Here is a 25,512-nt window from a genome sequence, read left to right as displayed (position 1 = left end):
TAAAAATACCGATAATAAGCATTTGGTTAAAATGAACAAAATTAAAATCGGACAAATTTCATGGTGACATCGGACAAATTTCATGGTTACTTTTAATCTCTAAAATAAATTCGGACCAATTTCATGGCGTTATAAAACGAATCTGATGAATTTCATTTCGCCGGTTATATGATACAGTTTTTATTCATTTATCGTTAATATCGACTTTTTATTGATTCCAAGATGTCTGAGCAGAACCTAAAGTTTTACGAATATTGTATTGGGAATAATTCAAATCAAAAAATTATTTTTTTCTATAACTGACATGAAATGTCATAATTTGCCACCTATTGTCAGTTGCTGAAACGTCACATTTTATTTTGACCACACTTTGACACAATTTTATTTGTTATTTTAGTAGTTAGCTAGGCAACAAGGCAATGTCCCCCGCTTTCGTGATTATTTCTTGATATTCTATTTATTTTTTATGGCAAAATTGTTTAAACTTCTGGTGTTTCTGGCGAGTTATAAAAAAAATATTGTATTATGTACGGGGCAAAATGCAGATTTTAGTGCTCTGTTGATTACGTTACTTCATGTATCGCGATAAAATCTGCTATCATTACCCCTTTATAATAAATAAATATTTTTATGCATATAAACATAGACGAATGCGTTTCGATTCAATTCGAGTCTCTTACTTTTATTACTCTTATTTTTATATGTTTTGTCGTTTCAGATCGAACTCCGTTTTCGAAATATATTTTTTAATTAAATGTAGTATTAATGAAACTAACAACTGGACAAATGGGAATGTCCTGTTTATGTATCTTAGGTAAACCATACAGTCTGGGTGTCAATGGGTTGCTAAGTATTTTATAGTATGGTGCATCATGTTCTGAGAAAAAATCGGTGAAAAGTTTGAAGTTGTCTTTTAATTTGGTTATGAACTTTTTTGAAGGGTCTTTCGAAAGTAAAGTGAAGTTATTATTGAAAAGAAAAGTAGTGACTTTATCATTGTATTACTTTTGGTCTAAAATTACCTATGGGTTTTCCTTATGGGCTTTGAAAAATTAATTCTTATTTAACACCCGTAACTGGCTAACATTACCGTAGCGTTACGGTAATATGAACATGCATATCGGCAAAATAATAAATAACTTAACATTCATAAAAAGTGATATATCATCATTTTGATATACTATGAGTAAAATAAAAAATTATCTTTAGACTTAATCTCCAGGAAATTCCTCTATTAGAGTTTACGTTGTTTGTTATAGTAGGGGAGGAAAGTATACCAAATTTGCAGTTACTCTAGCTTTATGGGGACCTATTGGGTTGTGACGATTGGGTCCTGAAACCAAAAAAAGTTAAGTAAAGCTTTCCATTTGAGTGGGGACTTTCCACTTTTGAATTTAATTTTTCATTTCCAGCAATTGTTTTTTCCGATTATAGCGCCACCTATCCATAATTCGAAAAACGTCTCGAATAAAAGTTACTTACTTTTACGTAAGGAGTCCAAATCTGCAATATAAAAATGGTGGCTCCTATGTAAGATTTCCTCCACCTCCGTGGGGGTCGTGTTTGTTATTCGATAGATTTTTCAAAAATATTGAATACGTGTATTTTGAAGTTTTTCGAACTGATGTTCATTACGCAAAATGTCGCGGGGTTCCAATTTAAAATTTTAAATTTACCCCCCACCCCTCTCCGTGTGGGTCGTGTTTGGTATCATTCGGTAGATTTTTAAAAAATATTAAAAACGTATTTTTTATTTTTTCGATCTGACGTTTATTCCGCGAAATATTCACTTTTTTCTTGTGAAACTTTGTGACTCGCCTTATCTTAATCTGACAATTTCGAGTTTTTCTAAGGAAATATTTTTTTTCGGACCCCCCTTAACGAACTCCCCTGTACCCCAACCACATCCAATATATGGTTGCGGTACAAGGTTTCTCCCCATGTGATTTTCTGACGCGCTCGAGTAACTGCAAGAATCCCCTTTGGGCTCCCCTACCATTAGTACAGAATCCAGTACAATGTTAAATAGTAGGGGTGGGGGGGATAAAACACAGCCCCGTTTTACTTCGTTTAGCACAGCTATTGCATAAGATGCTGTTGTGTAGAACCTGGCTTTCTGTATCACTATAGAGTTCTTTGATGAGATTTATAATTTTTTCTGGTAGGTACTCCCATTTCCTCTATTGCTTTCCATTTGGTCATATGTGTGAGCGTATCGAAGTATCTCTTAGCCAAGCCGCACACCAAAGAAACATGAAACGAAAAACATGAAACATGAAACGAAAAACATGTTTCATGAAACTAAAACACTGCTAAACAAATCTCAAAGTCCGCCTACCAATGAAACGAGTGTGATTCATGCTCATGACACATTTTTATTTTCGGAGAGTTTCATAAATGGCCGGACGTATATTTGTTTAGCAGTGGTTTATTTCCATGAAACGTAATTTACGTTTCATGTTTCTTTGATGTGCGGTCGGGCTAAAAGTCCACAAAGCATAGAAACAATGAAGAGTTGAATTCATGCGACTGTTCTAGTACATATTACTCTAAGTGTATTAATTTCTTATGTGTCTATGCATGATCGATTTGGTCTAAAGCCGGCTTGTTCCTTCTTAACATTGGTTCCCCACGGTTTGTCATTAAGTCCCGTTTTTCATTCTTTGGGGACTGTTTCCTCTCCCCCTAAGTTATTGCAGTATACTTTTTGTCTCGACAAGAAACGTCAAGTGATATTTTTTAAACAATTGAATTCTCTACAAATTTAGACGACTGCAGGCTGAAATAATTAAGTAAATTATTGCAATTCAGCTTATATTAAAAAACTAGAGTGTCCCATAATAGTACAGATTTAACAGTGATGATATAAAATATAAACAGAATATTAATGAAAATTATTAGTGACTCACTATTAAAACTCGTCAGTTATTGTTAAATTGTGCTCTTTGACTCGTCGAAAATTGTAGTACAGTAAGAAAAATACGGAAAACGGGAATTTATAATAATGATTTGTTGAACACGTTAATGGCTACAAGGCAGACAGTGAAGAATTAGAAAACGTGTAATCGTGGTCTGTAAAATACACGATAATTTTGTTTTACACTCTAGGAAACTTTCTCGTGAACGGACCGATGACCTTACTCTTAATTATGCAGTTTGAATTGCAATTACGTCAAATTGTCTTAAAACCGCAATACAGGAAAATTATCCAATGCCAAAACTAAACCAAAAGTTTCCGTAGTATCCTCAACATGCGGTTGTTTAACAATAATAAAGAGCAACAGTGAGTATAGTTTGTATAAGGTATATTCATGAATCATGATATACATTTTTTCGATTTGTACCCTATTAAATTAGTGCTCGCAGTGTAAAAGTTCTTAGAGACTTTTACTTTCTGAATTTAAAAAAATAATAATGTTTGTTTTTTTAAATAAAAACATTCGTTAGTTGTATAGAAATATTGCCTTAAAATTTTATTAAGAAATTCGAAATAGAAACGAAGTTGTAGCAGTATTTATAACGGTACATACCTGAGATAAAACTCATTTGTATAAAATACGCGCGCGGCGCCTGACCTGTGCAGCTGCAACGCGACAGTTGGTTTCTAAAACTTATAAAGCGAGCACGTGTTTATATTCTTGAAATTTATCAAAATACCTTTTTTTTTGAAAAATGCCTAAATATGATGGTAATTTAAAAGACAGTCCAAGTAAGGGGACGCATCGGAATAAGCATAATATTAAAAGACAGTTTAAAGGTAATCAGTTTACTGCAGAAAACAATTCTAAGTTACCCAGGTTCTTGGCAAAAAAAATTAAAATCTAGTGATGCATTGTGTAACAAAATACTACTTTGCAGTAGTATTTGTAGAAAGAAAAGTGATAAGATGAAGGGAGTGAGATAAACTGATAATAAGAGTATGAATAGACAAATGCAAACTGAATGGAGTTAGGCTAGCTCGATATGCAAGTCAACGGCAACTTGACACTCAAGGATGGATACGGCCAATTTTCATGCCTGTCGAAGACAGTAGATAAAAATAGATAGGGATGATGACTAGAAAGGGAAATATGAAGATAAAAATAGATGCTCAGAAAATAAATAGAATAAATATAATAATATAATAAAAACAGAAGAATATAGGAGATAAATAAAATAGACTAAGTTGCGGGCGGGTAATATTATGGGTCATAATACCCGTTTGTGCGCCAATGGTGAATATAAAATTCTTAATTGTATGTCAAAAAATTTGCAATAACTACGTCTTAAAACCCACCAAATATGATTTGCATATCTCAACTGGTTTTAAAGCAATAAATAAATCGTCAGTTTGTAAAAAAATATTAAACACCCCTTATCTGAGAATCGAAGCGTTTGCGGACATTATGATTATAAAGCAATTTGTGATTATTTTCTTATGTAAAATTACCCCCTAAAGTTTGTCACACTTATTTAGAAACACCCTGTACTGATGACGAACATGGCCAGTTGTTAAAGTACCTAACTTTTTCATTATCCAATATAAGCGAATGAATCGAAAGACAAAATGTTAAGAAAACATGGGGCTATAGTTAGGTTTAAATTTCAGTATTTTATAAATGCTAGAATAGTCCCCAGGGTGATGCGAACTTTGAGAAAAAGGCACAGTTTGATTCGTACACCCGGTATACAGTGACAGTTTGACTGTCTAGCAACAATATTATTACAGCGATATTGTCAATGAATAAGGCTAAAAATCAGTTAAAAACAACAACAGGTTTAGGATATTCGAAACTTCAAAAATGACCAAATTTTTAGTGGATCGATTTTTTGCACCTGAGTGTAGTTATATGAAAAAAAATGGGAAACAAGCCTAATAACAATAATAAAAAATAAATGTAAGGGACTACTGTATGGGAAAAAGGTTATAATGAATTAAATGTTCTAGATATTACAAAAACTGTGGTATAATGGTATAGGTGGATAACTATTGCAATATAAATGTAAAAAGTTCCCGAAACAAACCCGGTTGACCCGATATGGTTCCCAAAAGTGTTCCTCGCAGTGTAATCCGAAAACCTTCTTTGAAGTTAGCACAGATATGGTGCTACACTGCTAATCAAAATTGCCCTTCTGGAGGCGCAGAAATTTCCTTTTCAATCCAATAGAAAAATTGGGGGCTGGCGAGACCCCAGGTTTGCCCCTGTGACCGCTTGATACTTGGAGGTGGTGGACTCTCGGTGTTATGAGATGTGTTTTTTCTTAAAGTTTCATGGGAGTGGCTAAAACATAATTCCCATTTACTTCGATGCTCCAAATGAAAAAAAAAAGGAAAAAGAGAACGTGGAAGAGCTTTTATTCCTAATAGGAATAAACTATCTAAAAACTCGACATCATTAATCAGGAAAAAAGTCTATCTGATAGCAAGTATATTGGCCTTGTGATCTTGAAGGGCCTATGAATTTGGAATGTAACTACAGAATGTAATTTATCTGAGAGAACATGATATTAATATGATATATAATCAACCATTGCATTACCAGAATAAGGTGGAACCAGCCAGGAATATCTATTTGACAATTTATACAAAATATTGGATGTGCAAATTGGATTATGTATTTCCAACATTAATTTAGAATTTGATGTTTGGTTATGTGTTATGTTGAAAAAATATATTAGGAAAAGGATATAGAATTTTCCTGGAAGGAATCTTAAATAGACACCTATTAATCTACATAAAATCCAAATAGAAATTGATTTGAAACCAACAATGAGAATCAAATATTTTACAAAAACAATATCAGCGGTCATATAAAAACCTGACTACGTATATAAAAAGTAAATAATTACCGGGAATTCTCCTAGTTGACTGACGTTTCCCTGGTTCAAAACACAGCTGCGTATGTGAATATTATTTTACAAAAAACTGAGAACTGTAGATAAAAGAATAATTAATGAATTTCTAGAGAAATTCTCCGCCACTCCACGACTTTTAACCACAAGTATCAAAAAGACAGTGTCACTTCGTTTCCGCCTTTCGGCAGCCAAAAGCCAGACGTCAAATTCTTTCTTAGTTTCACCGCTAGGGGACGACTACCAACTTTAACAGGCTAGCCAACTATTAAAATATTTGGAAAAGATATACATATATAATATATATATTAATTAGATATTATTGTTTTTGAGTATAATTCACTAAAAGCGTTATTTAAAAGTAAAAATAAAATAACTATAAAGATAATTAGAAGTTAACGGAACGTTACAATTGCTTGACCTTATGGGAATAAAAATTGGAGAAATAGCAACGAGTTGGTCGGAAAATATCGACGAAGCTCGTATTGCTCAGCCCAATAAAAGGAGCATCGAGACATCAAGAGAGGGCAGAATTATAAAAAAAGCTTTGAGCGATCAGTTACAGCTTTTGCTGGATAATGAGCGCTCCCAATATGCATCAGGAATCGCTGATTAGGGGAACAAAATGGATATTTCCATTTTATTCTACAAAATTAACGGTCAAAATACTTTAAAGCGTTTTTCTCGAAATACAATTTTTCAAAACTGGGAGACTAGAAGAAACCTCTAAAAAGTAAAAAAATATAAGAAAAGATTTAAAAAAAAAACTAAAAAAAATGCATCGTGTAAAACGATGCATTTAAATTCTGGTGGATGAGCGGTTAAATATATCTACTTCTCATTTTTTCTTAAAATACATTAGTCATCAATTTTTTTTGCACCATATCTCGCTTAGTTTGAATGTAATCGACATTTTACCAGTGCTCATTTTAAAGGTTTTTTCAAGCACTCCAAAAGATATTGTTACCATTATACTCCTAAAATCGACCGTTTCTCTGATATTTCAAGTTGAATACACCGATTTGAGCATACCCAAAAAAAATCTCTGTTCACCTACCATATTTCGTTTTGTATTATAATTAGAAAATTCCAGAGGTAACGGATCTCTTTGTTTTTTCATAAGCTACAAAAATGTTTTATACAGTTTTTTTTTTGTTAAATGCATATAATAGTTTTATCGCCAACCGTCACTAAAGTCATTCATTATTGTACTCATTTGCAACCATTTGCGGCAGTAAAGTAACACTTTATTGTACTGAAAGAAGAATTTTACTTTACCTGCCGCGATTAATCAAATTAACTGAGATTGAATGTAAGTGATCGATGGCAGTAATCGATTATTTATTTGAGTGAACTTAAAATTTTTTTTTAATTTACTTATTAAAAATATTGTACAAAATTTACGTTATTGTTAATTAAATTTATGTCAGAAAGTGAAATCTGTAGTATTTTCCAATTATATTCATAAAACATAAATCAAAACTTTACAGATTTAGTAATTAGGTATTCAATATTGATAACAACTATCGATTAAACATCGAAATCGGCCATCATTCCAAAGCATTCTGTCACTGTCATTACTGTCATACGAAATTTTTATTTCGTCTAAAATTAAAAAAAAATCTTAAATCTTTTAAGTTTTGTATTAATGCTAATAATATAGTATGAAATGGTGTTTTTGTTAATTCGATTCTATGTAGGACGGTGATAATATATTTATTGATAATTTGTTATCAAATATATTTATTTAGATTTTCTACTATTCATCAAGGGAAAAGCAACTGCGCTGCGGGAGGCTACACTTCATAAACAATGACATAACACATAACTACTAACGGTATGTTTGAATTTTGGTATTTTATTTTAAGTATTAAAATTAGTTAAATATTTAAATAAACATACGATTAAACTGTTAAGTACACACACTCTTTTTTCATTAGAAGGATGTAATTAAGTAAGGGTTAAGTACTAAGTGTTAATGTTTTTTATGATTGGCGAAAAAATTTGACGTGGTATGCACCACGTCAGTAAAGACTCTTTATCGAACTCGTCTGTTACTCGCGTCGCTCGCTTCGCTCCCTCTGCTCGTAATACCAGACTCTTTCGATAAAGAGTCACTTTACTGACTTGGTACATAAATAACTATTAAGGTATTCGCACAAAACCGTCCGAATGTGTCATTTTTCAATGAAAATAGCAAATTTTCAACCACGAACAACTCAAGAAATATTTAGTTTTCAAAAAAAAATTATAGAATAGTTTTTTCTTAGAATTAGCCACAGAATCTAGCCACTTCCGTGGATATTTTAACCAAAAAATAGGAAACCACCCTAAAGCGGCATAGGATATAGGGTCGACTTTATTTCTTGAGCTATATCTACTTACTGTGAAAGTATCAAGTGAATTGATACATTAGGATGGAATTCGGACCCAAATATCCTCATTGACTGCACTAATCCTCATTTTATCTCTCGATCACATTTATCAAATATCTATCAAATATTTTTTAGTCTCTGTGTTAAAAGTAATAGGTCTGGATCCCGCGTATGAAAAAAAAGTTGATTAATAGCAAGCTGATTAATAGCTTAAGGGTGTCTAGTCGGATAAACTTTGATATATTATAATCCTGTCATAATCCCTGTCATTTGACATATTCTACATGTTCCACTCATTATAACGCCCATTTGGTGATAAATAGCAGTCTGATTTTTGCATGAGAGTTTAATCTCTGTTTGAAAAGTTTAAATCTGTTCTGTCGGACAAAATACATGTGTCGTTTTCGTGGTCTGACCGTTCCAAATTTTTAATCTGTTCCACAATTAAAACTTCCCCTGTTCCAGTATTCCCATATATCAAAGTTTGTCCGACTAGACACCCTTAAGCTATTAACAAATTTTCAGCTTGATATTAATCAACTTTTTTTTCATACGCGGGATCCAGACCTATAACGCGCTATTTTATTGTAAATATTGTTGTAGTCAAGTTATTGCTTTGAAATGACGCAAAAAGTAACTGTTGTAATTTCTAATAATTATTTTTTTTTTTGTTACAGGTAAGCATTTTTGACTCCTACAATTTGATGATTTCGTTCCATCCTTCCTTGGAATGAAACAAAATTCTTATCTATAAGTAATTTGTTAATTTGGTAAGCATGTTTGACCCCTACAATTTGATGTAAGTATGTATAATAATATAAGCAATATTAATGTGATTGATCAATAATTTCCAACCAATAATGATATTCTATCCTTCTTTGGAACGAAACAATAGTATATTGTACAACAAGTGAGAAAAAGACATATTTCTCACGAGCGCCAGAAGTTTGTTGGCACGTGCCGAAGGCGAGTGCCGCAAATCAAGAGAGGGAGAAATATGTCATTTTCTCACGTATTATACACTGTACTTTTTCTATGGATGCGTTGTTGTCAAGAATTGAAACTTCAAAATTAAATAATTTAGGTGCTTTTAGGTACATTCTAGTTACGTAGTAGTGCTACGACGTTTAAATAAGGAGTTAGAAATTATGAAAAGTATAAAAACTAGAAAACTGGAATATTTGGGTCACATTACCAGAGGAGAAAAATATGAATTGCTGAGAATTATTATGCAAGGAAAGATCCAAGGAAGAAGAGGCATAGGAAGAAGACGCATCTCCTGGCTGAGGAACCTTAGAGAATGGTTTAACTGTAGTTCATTATACTATTCAGAGCAGCAGCCAACAAAGTGACCATAGCCATTATGATATCCAACCTCCGATAGGAGAGGGAACTTTAAGAAGAAGAAGGTACATTCTATGCCTAAATTGAAATAAATATTCTTAATATTTATATACTTACTTTATTTATTTAAAATCATAATTACCAGTTATATTTGAACAGTTTTGAAAGTTAATTCCTGGTAAGTTTTGCTTCAACACATTTTCGGTAATTGAAAAATTAGCTAAAGTCGAAGTTGAAGGAAAAAAATTATGATTAACACAAATTAATATGTAATGAGAACTGCTTTTAGTAGGTATGAAATATTTTAAAAAAATATTAATTATATTCAGTCTTGGAAAGTTGACAACAATAATTGTGTTTGTATTGTGCATGTTACCATGGAAATGGCGATCATATGTTTTTTTAACCGCGACTATCATTCCGTCGCGATGTAAACACATGGAAAACCGACGGAGAACCAGTGAGAAATTATTCCTAGCTGCAATTGGCCGACTTTTCTCACTGCGCGTGATAAATTTTTCGTTTTGAATGTATGTAAGTAGTGGGAGAAGTAGCATCCATAGAAAAAATGCCTTATCTATAAGTAATTTGTTAATCGTTAGGAAGCATAGGTTAAAATCTTAACCCATAAGTTAAAATCACCTCGAAGCTAATGAATTGAATTTTCAAACATTTTATCAAAAACACAACATTGTTAATCTGAAATTAACTCTAAATGGTGCATAAGCTTAACCAATAGAGGTTAGGTTGGTTAGGACCCGTTCCAGATGAACTATGAACTTTTTTCTTGTATTTTTTTTATAAATATTAAAACTTTATATTATTTTAACCATAGGTACACTTGATAGGAACTTTAGAACGCACATAACTAACATTATTTCCAGATTTAAGCTTAAGAGCAAACAGTAGCGATCAACAGGTAGCAACAAACGCGTTCCAAGATTGCGGCTCTAATTTTGAATATTTTGTCGAGATATTTGGCACACATATTCGTAATATAATAAAGAATGACGCTACAGAGCCCAATTTCACAAATATGTTAATATGTGGAAATTACTCTATAACTAAATAAAATATTGAAAAAAGGAGCCTGTACCGCCATTAAGAAAGACAAAAAATACACTTTCTTCAAATAACTTTTTTATCCCGTGGCTAGATATTGTGTCACATTGGAACTACTAAAAATCGATTTTTTTTATAATAAGAAATCGAACGTCACTGACTTGGCAACATTTAGCGCCTATGTGTATAAAAATTTTTGTTTTTGATAGTATAAACGTCAGTGTCAGTGTCGAATTACCGACGCACTGTTGCCTCACTTTTAAAAGTTCGCAGAACTTTCACAATCTTGGACCGCGTTTGTTGCTACCTGTTGATCGCTACTGTGTGTTCTCTTAATAGGGAAATTCACCATATTATAGCTAAAATAACCTGGGGGCTATTCTGAAGTATCGAATCCCAGCTGTTTTATGTTCTCTAGGAGGTTCTTCGAAAATCAGTACTAGAGAGGACAGTAGTCTGGGGTCCTTCCGTTTTTCATTGTCTCCTTATTTTTCCCAAGATTTCTTTACTAGATATCACGACTGATGATATATGAGGTTTTATATGTGAGTGTGAGTGTTTTTTATTTATTTAGTTTATTAACTACTATGAGAACTGGTGTACTATGTGCCATTGGTTCGTCTGGTTGATGATCGTATACGGTCTCTATGTAGCAGATAGTTTCCATTAGCTGTATGAAATCTTGTAGCAAATGAATTTTGTTACATAACATAATTAAATCTATAATGCATTTTTTTGTTTTGTTGGTTGTATTCGTGAATAAGTTGTTCATTATTGTGAAGGTCTATAAATCTTTGATCATTGTCTTTCATTGTGTGTGCCGTTTCGTCCAATTATTGTTTTATAAGTACTACTTCTTCTCCCAGTTTGGTATTTAAGATCTCTCAGGAGTATTTTAAATAATTTCTCAGATTTAATATGTGCATGAAAAAATACTATTTTAAAAAGTTAATTACAATAGTTCGTATTGATTTTCAGTTATGCTCCTCATTTTGTAATTCAATAGCAATTGTTTAGTAGAGAAGGGAAAAATAAAATGCATAAAAAGTATTTTAGAAAAACGCATCGGGGGCACTTAAACTACTACAAATAGTTATTTTCCTAACAAGTGCAGAAAGTCATTCTTTTCCGCACGCGACTGCAGTTTGCCGAACGACGCGAAGCGGGAGTTCGGCAAGCAGTCGAGTGCGGAAAAGAGACTTTCTGCAAGAGTTAGGAACAATATTTTTTCCAAGAGTCTTTAAAAAATTACCAAATCTTAATCAATTAATTTTATCAATATGAAAATACATACACAAATTAATTCTTTGACAAGGTTGTCAAAACCAAACTTTCAATATAATTAGTTAGCATGACGACGATCTATCTTGGTTTCCATGACGATGATTCAAAACGACTGTTATTGTCTACCGATTTGACTTTCGAATATTATGTCAAAATAATTTTATTTCATCGAATTGTCGCGTTAATTTCATTAAAACAGGAACACAATAAGATATATTTGAAATAAATTAGTAAATAATATCTAAATATTAGTTTATTGCATGTATTATAATTACTTTAAGGCTATATTAACATATTATCTAAATTAACACGTGTGCGGAAAAGTAAAAACCGCGTGCGGAAAAGTAACACGCGTGCGGAAAAGTAACACGCGTGCGGAAAAGTAACACGCGTACGGAAAAGTGAAACTTTCTAAACTAAAATGCGTGCGCGAAAGTAGACATTTTTGCACGCTCGTAGAAAAAATCTGTTTCATTTCCACAGCCGTCATTTTAGTAATAAGAAACGATAAGTCGTAAAAATAAAAACTATTTTTGTTTTCTGGCTGATTGTTTATTAATTTTAAAACTGCTATAACTATGACGTGAATTTGTATTAATAATATACACAGATTTCTGTGAGTTCCTTAACGAAAGAATATAGATTTCAGAGTATATTATGTTCAATGACGCACTTGAAATATAAATTTACCAATTTAATACTAAAAATAAAAGCAAACTTTTTAAAGTACAATTTACTATTTTTACTAGTACACCAGGAAAAAATAAATCGATTTTTAAATACAGCACCTATCGACTTGGGATGACGTCAGGAAAAAGTCTACAATAGAAAAATAGGTGAAAATGCTTAATTGCATTTAAAGCGCATAAAATGCATCCAAAAGTGCATGAAATTTTTGGGGCCAATCAAATTTAATGAAAACATGTCAAAATCAGTATGTTAAGGGCCAGATTTTGTTACTCGGGGCTTTTGGGGTTGCTGAACACAAATACGACAAGGTTACTGCTAAGGCACGCCACCTTCAGGAATTTCGAGGGTTTTCGGCACTAAATTGACGCAAACAGATTACTAGGAAGTTTTTGGGGAAGATTACTAGGAAGCTGAATACGAATAGACATCGAACCTACCCAGGATTGTTACTATGCACTCAAAAAAATTTAGTTCGTAATATTGATTAACATTGATTATTGAATAGTATTTCGTTGTAACAACAATTTAATTTTTTGTTTCAACGAACTTTTAGACATTGACGAATGTATTTGGTTATTGTCACAATGATTGAATAATAATTATGAAAATAACTAGAGTACATTAATCAATAACACTCAATTTATTCAGACAATAAGTTAGTTTCGTATATTTAATAAATAATGGTAATTGTGGCAGCAAAGCACTTTCTTGATTTCGTAGATGATAAGTAATTACCTTGGTTTATCGTGACAACGTACATATTTAATTAAAACAATGTACAAATGTTGTTAATATAGAGTAATATTTGATTATTCCATAGATGTAAACTGATTGTTGTGACAACGAATGCATTAATCAATCTACTACTGCGTTTAATAACCACAATCAATGCGTTCATGGTAACAATAAACGAAGTTGTTGCAACAATAAATGGTTTGCTTGACCATTTGAAATGTAACGGCTTTTCCTTATCGTTCTTTGTTAAACAATGCTGTTACCTCTGCCGAAGTGCCGAATAATTTCATTTCGTTTCCAAGTGTAGTCCGTACTGGAAGGAAGTTTTCGTGTGTCTATTATCGTGTTCATTTTTTTTCGAATCCTGAGAAAACTAATTAATATTTTTGAAAAATTTAAACCCAGAATAAAATATTACAGTATTATCGAGGGTCTGAAGTCCCTGAGAACTTCTATAATGATTATTTTAATAAGCCACAGGGGTGAAAAAAGAAAATTTAGTATGATTTTTAATTTCAAATATACCATTCAAAAGAAACTTTTTGTTTATTCTAAGGGACTTTCACCCTCGGTAATAATGTAATCTTTAATTCTGCGTTTAAATTTTTCAAAAATACTTATTAGTTTTCTCAGGATTCCAAAAAAAAATGCATGCGTAAAAGAATTCGATCGAAATTTTGCACCTGCGCTCTCCAAAAGGATTGAAGTGTGATACATTTTTGAAATCACTATTTCAAACGCTTTTAAATGAGCTGTCACATGATTTACTTTCCCATTTAAAAAAAAACCAAAGTTGTGGTTGTCACCTGAAGAGGGATCGCGTAAAGCTCGAAACATTGATGTTATAATATAGTTTGATTATTTTAAAAATCGACCTGTCCGAGCGTTTTGCTTATGTGCTAAAAATAAATATGTTAATAAGGGGACAACACTTTTTCCAGCGCACTGTATAAGTGAAATCATATGAGAAATCACACAGTGTAAAGTCCATTAGGTTTAGGACAAATATTAATTAATTAATATCATACATTGAGCTAATGCATTCAGTAATTATCAATATAAAATACGTTCATAGTAAGGATGAATAGAATTGCTTGTAAGAATAAACGGAAATAATTGTAGAAATAAACGAAATACGTTAGGAGAAATAACACTGTTATTGACACAACAAATAGTCTTCGTCGGTCAATTTACAACGTTGTTGTTTCAATGAATAGTGTTCATTGGCTTAGTGAACAGTGTTCGTAATATTAATAAATGGATGTTCATCAATTCAATAAACGTAATACATTGGATCAACTAACGAACATAATGAATTGATGAACATCGCTTTGTTGTTCCAATAAAACCAAGAATTGGACAAATTTTTAAGTATTGCTTTTGTTGTCTGAATTAACATTTTTATTAATATTACGTACCTTTTTCGTTGAGTGTGCACTTCATCTGCTGGAATTTCGAGGCTTTCCGACACTAAATTGATGCAAAATTGATGATCCGACTCTAAATTGAGTAGTTAGGTATTTTCGGGGTTGCTGCGTACGATTATGACTTAGGCGAAGGGCTCTAGAGTATCTGGTGTCCAGGGCGGATACAAAATAAAAAAGAATATTTGTAATAATTAATATCGTTCGTTCTTAAAAAATCCAGAATTTGAACATTTTAGAGGAGATTTTACAATTACAATTAATTGCCACATTTATGATTTATCACATTAATTTTAATCTTCGTCGGGAAATTCTTCTTCGTCTTCGCTAGTACCACTGTCATTAGCATTTAGAGAGGAGGAAGTGAAGCAAATGCTGCCTAAACAATTTTTACATGCAACTGTACATGATAATCCGTGTCGCCGACACTCGCACATATTCCCACAATCTCTAGGACAGTTACAAAATGCTTTTTGTACTAACTAACTTTAAGTTACGGGGGCCTGCGTCCTAAGTCATCCGTATGGGATATAACTTTTTTGTTTTCCAACTCCCAACTCCATTCCAACGGATTTAAGGCATCGCATATCATGCCTGAACTTGTATTCATACAGAATACTTTTTATGTACTCATACAGAAGTTAAAAACTTCGTTTGTATAATGGTATAAAAAGTTTCTTCAGTGCGTTCCGCTTAGTAGATGAAACTAGCACACTATTAAAAGTGGTAACATCGAGATATATGATTTACATAGTAAGATTATGAAAAATATAGCGACTCCAAGTCGATGTTAATAGATTATATACAGGGTGTCTGCGTAACTTGGAACCATATGGGAAACTTTTTTAATATCAATTTTACGAAAAAAAGTCATTCTTTATAAAGTGCTCTGCATAGTCTAAAACCTAAGATGCAATCATCAGATATCAAATTTTGTCAACATTATACGAGGTATGTCAAAAAATATGAATTTCGCTCAAGAGCAAACTACCTTTATATTTCAAAATATCAAAAAATTTTATTATGAAAAGTTATTTGTAATTAAAAACCATATTCAAATATGCAACAACAGCCTTCTACTTAAAAAAAATTTCTAAAATTATCCTTAATTACCGATTTCGAACATCATTTTTATTTATCAGACATGTAATAACTCTTTTATTAATAACTTCAGGAAAAAAAGTTATTCTTCATAAAAATCTGTACGTGGTCTAAACCTCAAGATGCAACCATCAGTTATCCAAGTTTGGAAAGAAATCCTTTGTAAAAGGTATACAATTTTTTTATTAAAAATCCCTTAAAAAGGGCTACATCACAACAAAACGTTTTCGATTTTTATAAAAAATCATTATCAGTGTTCGATCTAAAAATAAGTATAACCGATTTAATGAATATAAAGTTAGTATTTAAATGTTGACAAAGGTTAGAGCAAGTTGGTTATACTTACAAACTGGATGCTAGCTGAGCCACAAAAGAAAAATATCCAGGTAAAAACCCTTTACATAAAATATAGATGCCTTAAAAGTGCATACTTCAATAAAAAGGCCTGTGATGGTCACATTTTTTATTGAAGTATGCACTTTTAGGGCATCTATATTCTATGTAAAGGGTTTTTACCCGGATATTCTTCTTTTGTGGCTCAGCTAGCATCCAGTTTGTAAGTATAACCAACTTGCTCTAACCTTTGTCAACATTTAAATACTAACTTTATATTCATTAAATCGGTTATACTTATTTTTAGATCGAACACTGATGATGATTTTTTATAAAAATCGAAAACGTTTTGTTGTGATGTAGCCCTTTTTAAGGGATTTTTAATAAAAAATTTTATACCTTTTACAAAGGATTTCTTTCCAATTTTGTGATTGATGGTATACAGCCAACTACAGGAAAACTTTTTCTTTTCCTTGTGGGTTATCCAAGTTTGTTAATTTTATACGAGGTGTGTCAAATAATATGAATTCTAGAATTCTTTCTAAATTCATATTATTCGACACACCTCGTATAAAATTAACAAACTTGGATAACTGATGTATGCATCTTGAGTTTTAGACCATGACAGATTTTTATAAAGAATAACTTTTTTTTCCCAAAATTATTAATAAAAGAGTTATTACATGTAATTTTATTATTACAAGAGTAATTTAGGAAAATTTCAGAAATTTTTTTCAAGTAGAAGGCGGTTATTGCATATTTGAATATGGTTTTTAATTACAAATAACTTTTCATAATAAAATTTTTTGATATTTTGAAATATAAAGGTAGTTTGCTCCTGAGCGAAATTCATATTTTTTTACATATCTCGTATACTGTTGACAAAATTTGATATCTGATGATTGCATCTTAGGATTTAGACTATGCAGAGCACTTTATAAAGAATGACTTTTTTTCGTAAAATTGATATTAAAAAAGTTTCCCATATGGTTCCAAGTTACGCAGACACCCTGTATGAATATTACAGTGATGAGCGCGCTAATAACCGGCAAAATAGCTTAAAAGATAGAAAACATAATACATTGCGGAACAACAAGAGATGAAATTAGTGGAGGTGGAAATTATCGTTATAAACGTATTAATTAACATTACGTTACATAGTTTCCCACCTTTAGACGTATCAGAGGAATATGACAACTGTCAATGTGACAGTCGAATTTTATAAAATACTCCTGTCACGGACGTCTAAAGGTGGGAAACTGTCCAAGGTAATGTTAATTAATATGTTTATAACGATAATTTCCACCTTCACTAGTTTCATCTCTTTTTGTTTCGCAATGTATTATGTTTTCTATCTTTTGAGCTATTTTGCCGGTTATTAGTGCGCTCATCACTGTATATATTAATAGTGCTCAAAGGGCAACATGGTTTCCTGCTCGAATAGAACGTGTGGTTCTTGCCAGTTCAATGGACACAGACCAACCATTGAACTGGCAAGAACTAGAAGTGAAAACTAGCAGGTTGTTTTTAAGTTTATTCAATAGCAAACTTTATAGAATACAAGGTGATTGATTAGTGGGGTAAAGCTCAATACATCCGCTATAGTAATAGATAGCAATAAAAGTTAATAACAAAAATTTTAGCCACCTTTGAGCTTCACATTACAAAATTAGTTATAATGTTACAGGGTGTTCGATAACACAGTGGCAGACCAAACTTATGTTTTTTTAAATGGAACACCCTATATTTTATTTTATATTCGAATTCCTGTTAACTTCTCCATCACAAAAATATAAAGGTTTGTTATATTATACAGGGTATTTACAAAGTTATAACCAATTTTGTATGAAAATCGTAACAAGTTCAACTCCCTGTATAAATAAAAATAAGCACAACAGCAATGGTTTATAATTGCCATATTTTTTTACTTATTGTCAAAATTTTCAAGAATTATTGACATTGCTAATTTTCTTTATATCTAATACATGGTGAGTCAAAACGCAAGTACATTATTTTCTCAGTAATGTTAAATGGAACACCGTGTATTTTATATCATTATTGAAAAGTAACATTACCGTACTTTAATTTTTATATAACATTTCCTATGTCCAAATTTATTAGTTTTCGAGATATTTTCATTTATCAGAGCAAATTATTTTAGGTGTCTAAATTTACCTAAATTTTAAGTAAGCCATGACTGAATTGACAATTAACGATTACTGATTATCAATCCGGTAATAAATGTAACAATGTAGTAAATAAAGAAATAAAAATAATTTTTAATAACACAACCACAACATGCAACATTTTTGAAACAATTAAAAACTACTTTTTTATGTACATGTAACAAATAAAGAAAGAAAATTAGTAATCAATTTTACAAAAAAACACATAAACAGAAACTACAACATTTTGTAAAGACAATTATACACTACTTTTGTATGTAAATGTAACAATGTAAAAAATAAAGAACGAAAAATAATTTATCATTAATACATTTTGCAGAAAAAACATGTATGGAAAAATTAGAATCTACTTTTAATAAAATGTTTTTAATATTTAATTACATAAGGTGTTCAAAATTACCTCCTAACACATTTATGCATGCCTAAAAACGATCATTGAATGAGCTACTTACTCTACGAAGCATTTGTAAATTAATTAACACATCGAAATACACTTTGTATTCTATTTTTCATCTCATCCCTTGTTGTTGGAGGTATTTTATAAACTTCATTATAACCCTCAACGTAACCCCAAAAAAATCAGTCCAGTGTATTAAATTCTGGCGATTTGGGTGGCACGCTACTGGTCCATTGAAAAATGAAAATAACTCGAAAACTAATAAATTTAGACATAGGGAATGTTATCTATAAACTAAAGTACGGTAATGGTACTTTTCAATAGTGATATAAAATACAGGGTGTTGCATTTAAAATTACTGAGAAATTATGTACTTGTGTTTTGACTCACCCTGTATTTGATATAAAGAAATTCGCAATATCAATCATTCTTGAAAATTTTGACAATACGTAAAAAATATTGCATTAATAAACCATTGCTGTTTTGCTTATTTTTATTTATACAGGGAGTTACGGAGGAACTTGTTACGATTTTCATATAAAATTGGTTATAACTTTGTAAATACCTTGTATAATATAACAAACCTTTATATTTTTGTGATAGAGAAGTTAACAGGATCTCGAATTTTAAATAAAATATAGAGTGTTCCATTTAAAAAAAACATAAGTTTGGTCTGCCACTGTGTTATCGAACACCCTATAACATTCTAACTAATTTTGTAATGTGAAGCTCAAAGGTGGCTAAAATTTTTGTTATTAACTTCTATTGCTATTTATTACTATAGCAGATCTATTGAGCTTTACCCCACTAATCAATCACCCTGTATATGAAAAAATATTTGTCCGACAGATATGTTGGGCATTTTAATAAGTCCGACACGCAGAACATGTCAAATGACAGGAATTATGTTGGTGGTAAATAGAAGTCTGATTTTTGCATGAGAGTTTAATGAAAGGGTAAAAAATCAATTGGAACCTGTTCCACAATTAAAACTTCCCCTCTTCTAATGTTCATTTACATCAAAGTTTGTCCGACTAGACACCGTTAACCTATTAACAAATTTTCAGCTTGATATGCATAAACTTTTTCTTTGGTACGCGGGATCCAGGCCTATCAGTTTCATCACCTACATGAGAGTCCTGAATACTTATTCTGAAAGCCACGGCAATGCTATTTTCTCTCAGGCTCTCCTACAGTACCTCAAATTTTGATGTGCCAAGTCCCTCTATGTTTAAATGACATATTCGGAGGCTTGGTCCATCCTCTCTGTCATATAGTTCTAAGAAAAACTATTTTTTATAATTATTTCCAGGTACAGTAGAGTCTCGGTTATCCGCCATAAACGGGCCGACGGAAGGGCGGATAAGCAAAAATGGCGGATAATAGGGAGCGTTAAATGAAACACAAGTTTAGGCCTTGATGATTTTCAGTCTCCGATAGGAGTGGCATAAAAAGAAGAAGAAGAGAATCAGTTTAATTTTCACTGACATTGGACATTGTAGATAGAATGATTTAGAATGAACGAAAAAACATCATAATATCGACAGCTCTGGCTTCTTGTTGCTCGGCGTATTTTATCTCATCTTAAAAAATTTTTACTCATTCTTTAATATGTTCAAAGTTATATAAATTTGAAAAAAAATTTTTGCTTAAATGGTGCGGCGGATAAAACGGAACGGCGGATAACCGATGGGCGGATAACCGAGACTCTTCTGTACCTATATCGATGGCTACGGCTAGCCAATCTTTAAGAAACTAGACGCCAACTGTCGCACTACTGATGCATATCTACATAAAAGTAGCAAAATCTTCATGTGAGGTCAATGAAAGAAAGAAGGAAATCAGTGTTGAGGCCGAAAAATTCGTATTAAACTCAAATACTATTTATCCAGTTGCAGCATACTTCTGGATCATACCAAGATTAACACAGAAGCTGATCTAATGGAGTTAAACAATGCAATTTTATGTATCTATACAATAACGTGGAAGTAACTAGAAGGATAGGAAATCAACCAGAAATAATAGTAACTATCAAAAGACGAAAACTTGAGTACTTGGGACATGTACTGGCTTAAGAACTTACGGGAATGGTTCGAATGCAGTAGTGCAGAGCTATTTAGAGCGGCAGTCAACAGGGTCCGCATTTCCATGATGATTTCCAACCTTCGATAGAAGATGGAACTTAAAGAAGAAGAATACAATAACAAAGGCAAACAACACCAATGAGCAGTGTTTTTTAAAAAGATTATAAATAACTATTCGAGATACAAATTTCATATTGATCTTTTTTTTTAGCTAATGTCTCGACAACTAATGGCCATTGGCATGGTAGGTACGGTAAATTTTTACAGTTAGGTACCTACCTAGTGTCATGTGTGTTGAGTAAGTGTCTTGTTACTTTGCAAAGTCGACGTCATTGTCTTTGCAAAGAGACGCTAATTGTATCCGAACGTCTGCGGTCCCTCCGGTGTCATATTGATCTCGTTTCTGTGGACTATAATGATTTTAGCGATATTTAGAATTTATTTTTTTATTATGAACGAATGACGACATTTTTAGTAATTTTTAAAATTTACTTTTTAATATTTGAGAGTTGTATTTGAGGGAGGTACTAACAATGTACATTCCGAAATAAAAATTTTAATCTAGATCTGTAAATGCGCTCTATTGTAATAAATGCAGTTAATTTGGCTGGTTTTCAGGAGACGAGTATGATTATATGCCAACAAAAGATGTGGAGGTGTTTAGTTTAAGTTAATTGACAATGAACAGTTTTTACGTAGGCAACCGTTCACCTTCGTATTATATCATTAATAAAACTTAAGATACACTCGCCGACTTAATATTAATTCATTCAAAGTTTTAGATAACTTTTATCTTCGGAAATTACTAATAGATTATTACTATTAAGCTTCTAACGAAGAGATTTCTGTTTTTTTAAACGCTTTTCTTTACTCAATAGTTTGCATCAAATCTTTAGACATTAATTTGACTGACTTTTCTTCAATGCAAATGAATGAAAATTTGCAGACATATGCATTCACGGGAACAATACACGAATAGTCAATAAAAAAATTTATGTTTATTAATTGTTTAAATAAAAAAAAACGATTTTAATGGAAAATGCTTAAATTCTCTTGTTTTTTACAATGTAGAAACTTGAAACTTTTACGGATTGTAGCTAATGATCTGAACTATACATAATTTCACTTTTTACGTTAATTGTTTACGTTATGCTTCATAAATAAACTATAAAGTTTCTAATTTTGAACGCTCATATATTTGTTTATATACAGGGTGTCCCGAAAAGATTGGTCATAAATTATACCACAGATTCTGGAGTCAAAAATAGGTTGATTGAACCTCACTTACCTATATACAATAGTGCACACAAAAAAAGTTACAGCCCTTTGAAGTTACAAAATGAAAATCGATTTTTTTTCATATATCGAAAACTCTCAGAGATTTTTTATTGAAAATTGACATGTGGCATTTTTATGACAGCAATATCTTAAAAAAAAATTAAGTAAAATTTGTGCACCCCATACAAATTTTATGGGGGTTTTGTTCCCTTAAACCCCCCCAAACTTTTGTGTACGTTCCAATTAAATTATTATTGTGGCACTATTAGTTAAACACATTATTTTTAAAACTTTTTTGCCTCTTATTACTTTTTCGATAAGCCAGTGTTTATCGAGATATTTTGAATATTTGTCGAATCCACCACATATTTGTATATGGTTAAGTACGGTTATAGAGACCTGTTAATAATCTGAAAATTTATTTATAATTTACATTTTTAGGTATATTTTGAAAAAGAAGCTACATCTCGATAAAAGGTGACTTATGAACAAAAGACTAAGAGACAAAAGTTTTAAAAACACTGTGTTTAACTAATGGTACCACAATAATAGTTTAATTGGAACGTACACAAACATTAGGGGGGTTTAAAGGAACAAAACCCCCATAAAATTTTTACGTAAATATATTGAAAAAGAAGCCGCATCTCAATAAAAACTGGCTTATCGAAAAAATACTAAGAGGCAAAAAAGTTTTAAAAACGTTGTGTTTAACTAATGGTACCACAATAATGAATTAATTGGAACGTACACAAAAGTTTGGGGGGGTTTAAGGGAACAAAATCCCCATAAATTTTTTATGGGGTGGACAAATTTCACTATAATTTTGTTTTAAGATGTTCCTGACATAAGAATTATGCATGTCCATTTTCAATAAAAAAATCTCTAATAGTTTTCGATATATTGAAAAAAATCGATTTTCATTTTGTAACTTCAAAGGGCTATAACTTTTTTTGTGAGCACATTTGTACTAAGGTAAGTTAGGTTCAATCGAACTATTTTTGACCCCAGAATGTGTGGTATAATTTATGACCATTCTTTTCGGGACACCCTGTATAAATCGGCGTTTATTCGTGTCAAATTTTAATACGTTACGAAACAAAACTTCAACCAAAACTCGAATTAAAAAATTCGTGTTTTTATCGTAGTCTTAGAAACCACCGGTAGAGACGTTTTGTACTACAATTAACATTAGAATTCGTTTTGTCGTATTAATTAATTAAACGCTTTTCTTTAGTTTGATCGTTTGGGTCAAATCTTTGGAAGTTAATTTGACTGCCTTTTCTTCAATGCAAATGACTAAAAATTTGCAGACATATGCATTCGCGGAAACAATACACGAATAGTCAATAAAAAAATTTTTGTTTATTAATTGTTTAAATAAAAAACGATTTTAACGGAAAATGCTCAAATTCTCTTGGTTTTTATAATGAAGAAACTTGAAACTTTTACAGATTGTAGCTAATTATATGAACTATACATAATTTCACTTTTTACGTTAATTGTTTACTTTACGCTTCATAAATAAACAATAAAGTTTCAAATTTTTTGCCGATTCCGACTACTTTTCATGTTTGTACATCATGTTTTATACATATTTTAATAAACATGACGATATATTATACTGTTTGAAAAGTGTAAGACTAAAAAGTAAAAAATAAGAAATAAATATTTTTAAGAAACGCTTTTCTTTAGTTACGAGTAACTAAAATTAAACATAAACCTATTATAAAAAAATCAACTAAAAAGCAAAAAATAAAAAAAATTGAAAAAATCTAACACATGCGTTAAAGAAAAGCGTGGTGCGAAAACCGTTTATTCGATGAAGACGCGCTACGCTTTTCTTTGACGAATGTGTTTTTTTTTTATTTTTTCTTTTTAGTCGATTTTTTTATGATATGTTTATGTTTAATCTTAGTTACTCGTAACTAAAGAAAAACGTTTCTTAAAAATATTTTTTCATATTTTTTTATTCCTTATTCCTTTTTATTCCACACTTTTGTTTTTTCATCAAAGATTTTGTAATTTTCGTAGCGAAACCTAGCAAAACGTTTAGTTACCTTGGTTCTTACTAAGAACAATGTAACAGTGGTTAGTTAAGCTAATATAGGCAATAGGCATCCAGGGTCACTGGTAACTGGTAAGGTACGTCATCTTTTTGAGTTTCGAGGATTTTCGGCACTAAATTGATGTGAACAGATTATTCGGTCGTTTTTGACGATGCTGAACAGAATATGGATGCTGAACAGAACCGACTCTCGAAGCACCTAGTGCCGAGGGTGACTGATATGCATGTTATCTTCTGAGATTTTGAGGTTTCCCGACACTAAATTGATGCAAACAGAGCACTTGGATAGTTTTGGGGTTGACTGAACACGAAGATGTCGTAGTCGAGGGCCTCTAGAGTATCTGTTATCCAGGATCACGAATAACAACGTCAATCCCTAATAATAACGATCAAATTAGAATAGTCGGTTATAATTTGAGTTTATACAGTGCGCTGGAATAAGTGTTACCCCCCCCCCCTTAATAACTTATTTATTTTTAGCACATAAACAAAACGCTCGAACAGGTCGATTTTTAAAATAATCATAGTATATTATAGCATCAATGTTTCGAACTTTACGCGATGCGTCTTCAGGTGATAGGCATAACTTTGATTTTTTTTAAATGGGAAAGTACATCATGTGACACCTCATTTAAAAGCTTTTGGAATACTGATTACAAAAATGTATAATACTTCAATCCTTTTTGAGAGCGTAGGAGCAAAATGTCTGTCGAATTCTTTTTAAACGCGTTATTTTTTTTTTCGAATCCTGAGAAAACTCATAAGTATTTTTGAAAAATTTAAACGCAGAATGAAATATTACAGTATTATCGAGGGTCGAAAGTCCCTGAGAACTTCTATAATGTTTATTTTAATAAGTCACAGGGGTGAAAAAAGGAGTAAATTTAGTCTGATTTTTAATTTCAAATATGTCATTCAAAAGAAACTTCTTTTTATTCTAAAGGATTTTCTGCCCTTCGTAATAATGTAATCTTTAATTCTGCGTTTAAATTTTTAAAAAATACTTATTAGTTTTCTCAGGATTCGAAAAAATTGAATGCGTTTAAAAAGAATTTAACCGAAATTTTGCACCTAGGCTCCCAAATAGGATTAAAGTGTTATACATTTTTATAATCAGTATTTCAAAAGCTTTTAAATGAGGTGTTACATAATGTACTTTCCCATTTAAAAAAATCAAAGTTATGCCTGTCACCTGAAGAGAGATCGCGTAAAGTTCGAAACATTGATGCTATAATATACTATGAATATTTTAAAAATCGACCTGTCCGAGCGTTTTGCTTATGTGCTAAAAATAAATAAGTTAATGAGGGGGGTAACACTTA

At 31.5% G+C, this 25,512-nt stretch overlaps 1 protein-coding gene across 5 annotated transcripts in view; it reads left to right on the top strand.

Moving 5' to 3' along the window:
- Positions 1-25,512, top strand: part of LOC126889519 (serine/threonine-protein kinase tricornered) — a 675,111-nt gene that overhangs the window by 397,402 nt on the left and 252,197 nt on the right. The gene's annotated exons all lie outside the window — the stretch shown is intronic.

The sequence above is a fragment of the Diabrotica virgifera genome, chromosome 8 (assembly GCF_917563875.1).
Source record: "Diabrotica virgifera virgifera chromosome 8, PGI_DIABVI_V3a".
Classification (NCBI taxonomy): Eukaryota; Metazoa; Arthropoda; class Insecta; order Coleoptera; family Chrysomelidae; genus Diabrotica; species Diabrotica virgifera.
This window is presented reverse-complemented; position numbering and strand designations above follow the sequence as displayed.